The 8,389-nt window shown below is 45.1% G+C and overlaps 1 pseudogene; it reads right to left on the bottom strand.

The window, feature by feature from the left end:
- Positions 1–844: 844 nt before the first annotated feature.
- Positions 845–1,512, bottom strand: Rpl18-ps7 (ribosomal protein L18, pseudogene 7; annotated as a pseudogene).
- Positions 1,513–8,389: the final 6,877 nt, after the last annotated feature.

The following is an 8,389-nucleotide window of genomic DNA, read 5'->3' as shown; positions in this document are numbered from 1 at the left end:
TTTTTGTGTTTCTTTGGTGGGGGAGGGATAACAAGTTCTCATATGTCCTGGGCTGACCTCCAACTCACTACGTGGCTGAGAGGGAACTTCTGATTCCCCTCTTGCCACCTCTGAAGTGCTAGGATTACAGACAGGAGCCATACACGCAGTTTTCATTAAATATATAAATCTCCAATCATCACCTTAGATACTTTGATTATGCATATATGCTTTTAAAAATGTTTTAGGCCATATTTATTTAGGTCATTCATTTATCTGTGTGTGATTGCATATGTGTGTGTATGTATATACTGGGTATATGGAGGTCAGAGGGCATCTTTTGCAAGAATCAGTTTTCCCCTTCCACTGTGCTGGTTCCTGGAATCGAATTCAGGCCCTCGGCCTTGGTGGCAGTGTCCTTACCAGCTGCACCATCTTGGTGGCTCATAAGTAGCATTTATCAATTACACCTGCAATAAACTGGAAGAAAATCAATAATGAGCAGAGTGGCACATGCCTCTAATTCCATGACAATGAGAACATGAAACCGCAGAATTCATTATCAGTCACTCAAGAAGGTTAATCACCCTGGGCGTGGCAGCTCAGGCCTGGAATCTTAGCACTCTGGAGACTAAGGCTGGATGGTTGCTGAGAATTATGGACCAGCATGGACTACACCTATCTCAAAAAGGACAAAAGAAGAATACAGATTAGTAAGTCTAGATATCTTTACACCAAGGGGCTGGTAAAATGGCTCAGTGTTTAGAGCACAGGCTGCTCTTCAGAAGGATCTAAGATAGGTTCCCCCGCCTGTGTCAGGCATCCCACAATATCTATGACTCCAGTTCCAGGGCATTCAAAACCCTTTCTTTTTTTTTTTTTTATAACATCCAAAGCTTTTTTATTAACAGTAAGAGTCAGGGTTAGTTTTTGTAGCCTCGGCTGGCTCTTCGGCCTCTGGCACGCTCGAACTTCTGGTCCTTGAAACGGACATAGGGTTTGGTGTGGCTGTGTGGAGTTCCTGGGGCCTTGCCAAAGTGTCGGTACACCTCTCGGCCCTTCCGAGGACCAGACAAGAGCACAGTGCTGCTGCCCTTGGGAGACTCCAGGGCCAGCTGGTCGAAGGTGAGGATCTTACCCCCAGCCTTGAGGATCCGACTTCCGGCCGGCTGCTCACCCTCAGTGCACACACCTTCAGCTTGGGCACTTCCAGAACCCGCACATCATCTGTGACGTCCCCACAACCACAGCAGTTTTGTTCTCCCGACCAGGAAGCTTCATCTTCCGGATCATTCGGGACAGGGACAGAGGTGGCCGGTTAGTGCGGCTCATAAATAACCTTTTCAGCACAACCTGATCGAAGGTGGAGTTGGTCCGTCTGGCCAGAAACCTGTACAACTTGACTGGCAGCTGCAGGTAGATATCCTGGCTCTTGGGCTCCTTGGGCCGAACCTTTTGGTCCTTGTTGTGGCGAATGTCAACACCCATGATGGCGCCTCCTGCTAGACCAGGTCCAGAAAGACGGAACCGCGCCGGAATCTCAAAACCCTTTCTAATCTCCAGCACACCTGCACACATGTGGTGCACACAAACCCATGCAGGCACACATGCATAGATAGAAATTAAAACAATTAAAAATTTAAAAATGAAATGGCATGACATACCAAAGAAGTTCTCTTAATAATTACAGACCATAGATAAGTGTCTCTTTATAAAGAGACTAGAAATGCGGTTCAATTGTGGAGTTCTTGCTTAGTTTAAGGATTTAACAGTTCTTAGTTCAAAAACAAAAACAAGCTAACTGAAAAGATTAATAAATTACAAATATATGTGTGTGTGTATGTGCGTGTGTGTGTATGTGGGTATGTGTGTGTATGTGTGTATGTGCGTGTGTGTGTGTATGTGGGTATGTGTGTGTATGTGTGTATGTGTGTGTATGCGTGTGCTCACATTTCTCATTTCAGATTGTTTGTTTGTTTTCTATTGTTTTTGTTTTGTTTTGTTTTTTGAGACAATTTCTCAAGGATCCCCAAATGACTTCTAACTTGTTAGGTAGCCAAGGGATGGCCTTGAGCACTTGGTCTTCCTGCCTTCACTTTCTGCATGGTAGATTCCAGGCCTAGGACACTATGCTCAGGTTTCCCTTTCTTAGCTCTCAAATTAATCACCTTACTTTCCTTCCCCATCATAGAGTGGCTATTAACACAGGAATACAGGGGGGAAAACCTTGCACAGATGTTCAAGCATGGGTACAATCCTGTCAGACCCTGGTGACATGAAGAGTCTCCTCTCCTCATGATCTTTAAAACCGTTTTGCTGTGTATGGCAGCACTTCATCAGGAAGCAAAGGGAAGAGGATTCTGCATGTCTGAGTTCAGCGAGGTTTGCATAAGGAGTTTCAGGTCAGCCAGTGATACACAGTAAGACCAAAGCCCTATTTAAATAAAAACAACAACAACAACAACAACTGAGGTCTGGAGAGAGTCTCATTTGTTAAGAGTCCCAGTTCTTCTAAAGGACCTGGATTTGATTCCTGACATGCACATGACAGCTGACAACTGTCTCTAACTCTAGTCCTAGGGTATCTGACTACCGCTGCTGCTACCAGACCTGGATGTGGTACACAGACATAGCTGTAGGTAAAACATCCACACAACAACAGCTACTAAATAACAATGCACAAAATTTACTTGTTTTTTTGTTTCCTTCCTTCCTTTCCTTCTTTCTTTGTTTTCTAAGACAGGATTTCTCTGAGGAGCCCTGTCTGTCCTGGAAGTCACTATACAGATGAGGCTGGGACTAAAGGAATGTACCACCATGCATGGCTCATAAAAGCATTTTAGACTGTGTACCAGTGTGTAGTGTATTGTGAGTGCCCTGTGTAGAAGACAGAGCAGAAAGCCATGTGGTGGTGGTGCTCACCTGTAATCTCAGCACTTGGGAGGCAGAGGCAGTTGGGTCTCTGTGCTTTTTAGTCCAACCTAGTCTACAGAGCAAGTTCCAGGATAGCCAGGACTACGCAAAGAAGCCCTGTTTTGAAAAAAGCAAGATAGCTGGAGGATGGCTCAGTGGTTAAGAGCACTGGCTGCTCTTCCAGAGGTCCTGAGTTCAAATCCCAGCAACCACATGGTGGCTCACAACCATCTGTAATGGGATCTGATGCCCTCTTCTGGTGTGTCTGAAGACAGCTACAGTGTACTCATATACGTAAAATAAGTAAATCTTATACACACACACATAAACACATATGTACCACAAAAGCTGTACCCTCCTGATTTCTAACAACAATAAATGGAAATACAACTTATGAAGTTCTCAGCCACACTGTATATCATCTTTTTAAAAACAATATTTGTCAGCCTGTTAGAAAAGGTGTCCTTCTTAATACATTCTCATCGGCTCTGCTTTTCACCCATGAGCCTTATACGAGAAGTGTCTTTGCTGCTGCTATTGTTTCTGCTTGTTTTTGAGATAGAGTTTCTCTATGTAGCCCTGGCTGTCCTAGAACTTCCTATGTAGACCAGGCTAGCCTCCAATTTACAGAGACCCACCTGCCTCTGCCTCCTGAGAGTTTGGGACAAAGGCATGTGCCACTATACCTTTGGTGAAAATCGTGTCTTAATCTGGTCATGATGGCTCATGCATATAATCCCAGCACTTGGGAGCGGCAGAAGGATTGACAAGTATTCAAGGTTAGCCTGGGCTACAAAAGGAGTTACAGTTAAGCCTAGAGAGAGAGAGATACCCTGTCTCAAAAAAAAAAAAAAAAAAAAAAAGGGTATACATTTCTTTAAAATGTTTATTTTCTCTTTTGATGGTTTGTACAGTTAATGTAACCTCCACCACACACCACATCGGGCTCAAATGATTTGCTTGCAAGACATTTTTATATTTACATATCTATTGTGAATAGATATTCACAAGATTCAGGAAAACAATAGATATTTACAAGATTCAGGAAAACAATATAGGAAGGGCAGTTTTAAAAGATATATAATTATGATGATTATAAATTTATTTATTTACTTGTACGTGTGTGTGTGTGTGTGTGTGTGTGTGTGTGTGTGTGCGCGCGCGCGCGCGCGCGCGCGTGCGCCTGAGGTTTTGGGCATCCCTTAGAGCTGGATTTACAAGCAGTTGTAAGCCACCTGATACGGGTGTTAGAGTTGAACCTAGGTCCTCTGCAAGAGCAATACAAGTTCCCAACCACTGAGGCATCTCCCCAGGCCCAGTCAGAGTGCTTTAAAATAATATATTGCTGTGGGTAATCTGTGCTGCGTGTGGCTATCTGGAGATGATGCTTCGGGTCTTTCACTGTCGTAACAGAGGTCAACACGAGCTGAGGTGGGGTGGGTGAGGAGAGAAACTGTCCACATCATGGTAACTACTGAGAGGCAAGGAAGCCCCGTGCTCAGCAAACCCAGCCAATGAGAAACAGAGTGGATTCAAGTGCTGAGATTTACAAACTGATAGGGCCTTGCAGGGTCATCATCAGGTCTGGCTTTCTCAGCTTCTGTGGTCCAGTGAGAGGAGGCGGTCCTGTGTCTTAGAATGCTAAGACTCAGGACGCATGAAGCCTGTGGCCTTTCAAAATAAACACTGGCTGAATGTAGTGGGTCATACCTATACTCTCAGCTCTTGCAAGACTGAAGCAGGAGGATTACTGTGAGTGTGAGCCTAGATGGGACTCACAGAGTGGATCATAAACTCCTGCTCAACAAAAGTATTCTGAGAGGAAACAAGGGTGTCTGAGGGTCTTGAAGATCCTGGGGAGGATTTGGGGAATGTCATGAGTTAGATGTGTATTTTGTTTCTGCTTTCTTTTAGCCACATAATTGATACATGGTCCATATAACAAATGCATGCACGAGCCACTGGGCAATGTAGTAGAAACGTGATTTGCTTGTTTGTTTGTTTGTTTGTTTTCACCTCTGGGCTCTCTCTCTCTCTCTCTCTCTCTCTCTCTCTCTCTCCTCTTCTTCTTCTTCTTCTTCTTCTTCTTCTTCTTCTTCTTCTTCTTCTTCTTCTTCTTCTTCTTCTTCTTCTTCTTCTTCTTCTTCTTCTCTCTCCCTCTCCCTCTCTCTCTCTCCCTCTCCCTCTCCCTCTCCCTCTCCCTCTCCCTCTCCTTCTCTCTCCCCCACCCTTGATGATTTCACTTCAGTGTCCCTGTTGTCAATCAAAGCCCCACTGCAACCTCATGCCAACTACCAGTAACCACAGCTAACCCACTAGAGTGCACTGGACAGCCTTGGAACCTCTCTGCACAGCCCGTATAGTACATGCTAATAAAATTAACAAAATGCCTTCTCTGTTGGACAGGTTTGGGAAAGCTCCGTTGAACTTTGACCTTTTCAGATCAAGAAGTTACTAGAAGAATTTGTCATCGTCTCTGGGCAATTACAAGGGGGAGGACATCATTACCTCTGTTGTCTGTATTTCATTCACCATTTTTCCCTTGATGCTGAGCTGGGATTGGTATTTAGGATAAGTCAAGACAAAATGCAAAGGCAGACGTGTGGAGTGAGAAAACGGGAAAGTGGTTGTAGTGCAGGAAAGCAGACGGGTTGGCTGACTGGAGCCAACTTCACAGAATGTTCTAGAAGCTTTCCCGAAAGCTGTAATTCTACAGAAAGCCCCACAGGACCGAACCCCTTCCTTCATTGTCAGTTTTATGATAGGAAGCTATCATGCAGCATCCTGGGGTTTGGGTTGTAAGGTCCGGGAGCTGTGGGTCTGTGTGTGCAGGGAAAAAACCCACCACACTTAGTCACACTTGCCTGACCCTGAATTACTCACTAGCCAAGGACGACAAAACTGGGGATGAGAACTGGTAAAAGATAGAGGAGATCGTGGAAGTCAATATTGGTGAAGAGAAGTCTTCTGGGTTGGGGATGCAGCTCAGTTGGTAGGTGTTCACCAGGCAGGCATGAAGTTCTAGTCTCAATGCCCGACAACACATAAATAAAATGGCTGTATGCCCTGTCCAATCCCAGCATTTATGGAGGTGGAGGCAGGAAACTAAGAAGTTTCAGGTCACCCCCAGCTACAGAGGAAGTCAGAAGTCTCAGCCTCGAAACAGCAAAACCAAGAAACAAAATGGGGGCCGAAGAAATGTCTCAGCGCCGAGGAGAACTTGCTGTTCTTCTGGGCAACCTGAGTTAGGGTCACTGCACTCTGTGGCCTTTGGTGGCATCCCTAGCATCGGAAGCTCTGTATGAGTTAACTTTTAGATGGCTTTCAAATAAATATATAATAATCTCAGATTGGTTTCTTTGGAGACAGACTCTCGTGTTAGGCTGATCACTGAATCCCTGCATAGGCACAGGTGACTTCAGCTTCTGAATCTCTCATTCCACTTCCCAAGTGCTAGCATTATAGGTTTGCACCATCATGCCCAGACTTACGACTGAGCCCAGGCTCTGCTCCTACAGCTTTTCTTTATGAGAGAATCTCTGTGGTTCAGGTTGGCTCGGAACTCACTGTGTGGCTCCAGACTGGCCTCCAGCTTTGGGTCTTTCTGACTCTACCTGTTAAGATGGGTGTGAATGACTATGCTAGCAGAATGGGAGAATTTCTATACTTAAACGCTCTAAACTTCCATTTCCTTTCCTAACAGCATTAGGAACCTCCCAAGTTCCTCTTTTTAGACAGTTCGATAATCACATACTCATTTTATAAAGAACACAGAGGAAGACTTTTATCTCCCTTATCTCTTAGGGGTTTGCTGTTGTCCGGTTGTTGTTTTGTCGTCGTCCTCCCCACTCCTCACCCCCCTTGAGACAAAATAGCCATGGCTGTCCTGGAACTCACCCTGTAATACAGGCTGGCTTTGAACTCAGAGATCTTCCTGCCTCTGTCTCTCACGTGCTAGATTTAAAGGCATGCGCTGGGGTTTCAAATGCAGTGTTTTCCTTGAGAAGTTAGAAATCAAGACCCGGACTTTGAGGATTTTCTGGTTTCGGTGTTTTTTGTTTTGGCTTTGTTTCACCCACTAACATATTTACTTTTAACTCCTTTTAACTCTTGTCTGACTGCTGCTTAGATTCCTGTCATATCAGTAAACCCTTGGCATAAAATCTAAGCCTTTAATGAGGTGGTTTTAAAGGAGTAATCTAATCTGTGATGTAAATGTTGTTTACTAGAGAACCTGTGGTGAGAGAGGCACTTCCCGGAGTCTGAGGTTGAATCACTGCCCAAGACAACAGCACATCCAGGAGCTTCCCCTGCCCTGATTCATTGTCCTGTAAAGAGTGTGTGGGACGATCACTGCGGGAGGGCGGGGTGTGGAGGAGGACTATTCCAGCCTCGGAGGAAGTGTCGCAAACGCTCTGGCTTTTGTATATCACCTCCAGCTGGTTTGGGCTTTTCAGAGTGGGCATTTGTTTAACTGGACAGCTCCTCCTCCCCTCCAGGGCCTGAAACTTATTTTTTTTCCTCTAGTATTGGAGAGATTTCCTGGGACTGGAGTTTCAGACCACCATTGGAAGCCATTGTAAGGATTGATCCTGGAACTTTTGGGAGAGCAGCCAGTGCTTGTAACTTCTGAGCTATCACTCCAGCCCTTACAATCTTACTAAATTGTCCAGGTTGGGGTGGGGGTGGGGTTGGGGGCTGGGGGGGGGGGGAGATAGCTCAGTGGTTAAGAGCATTTTCTTTTTTGCTCTCCCCTACATGGTGACTCACAACCATCCACACCTACAGTTTCAGAGAACCCAATGCCTTCTTTTAAGCTCCATGGGCACTAGTCACATGTGTGGTTATACATGTATACATACAGACAAAACATTCACACACAACTTAAAAGATGGTAGCTTAAAAGCTGGGTGATGGTGGTGTACACTTTTAATCCCAGCACTCTGGAATGGAAATGAGTAGAGCTCTGAATTTGAGGCTAGCCTGGTCTACAGAGTGAGTTCCAGGACAGCCACGACCACACAGAGACATTCTGTCTCAAAAACAAACAAACAAACAAACAAACAAACAAACAGAATATGGCTAGTCATGGTGGCTCATGTCTTAATCTCAGTACTGGGAAAGCAGAGGCAAGAGGATATTTATCTGTGTATTGAGGCCAGGCCAGTCCACACAGCAAGTTCCCAGCCAGCTGGAACTACACAGTAAAACCCTATCTCAAAACAAACAAACAAACAAACAAACAAACAAACAAACATCACCACCACACCACACTACACCCCTGACAAAAAAGGTAAAATATCCAGGCTGGCCTTGAATTTAGGATCCTTCTGCCTCAGTCTCGCAAGTACCCAGATTCACAGACCTGTGTCATCATGTCAGGCTATTAGGGCTTTCGTTTGTTTTAAAATAACTTGTATTTACTCTATGTATGCACACACCCATGTATGCCACAGCTTGTGTTGGAGGCCACAGGACAGTGCGCGAGAGTTGGGTC

Source organism: Rattus norvegicus, chromosome 18 (assembly GCF_036323735.1).
Source record: "Rattus norvegicus strain BN/NHsdMcwi chromosome 18, GRCr8, whole genome shotgun sequence".
NCBI classification, from domain to species: domain Eukaryota; kingdom Metazoa; phylum Chordata; class Mammalia; order Rodentia; family Muridae; genus Rattus; species Rattus norvegicus.
Note: the sequence above shows the minus strand (reverse complement) of the source record. Positions and strands in the feature narration are given on the sequence as shown.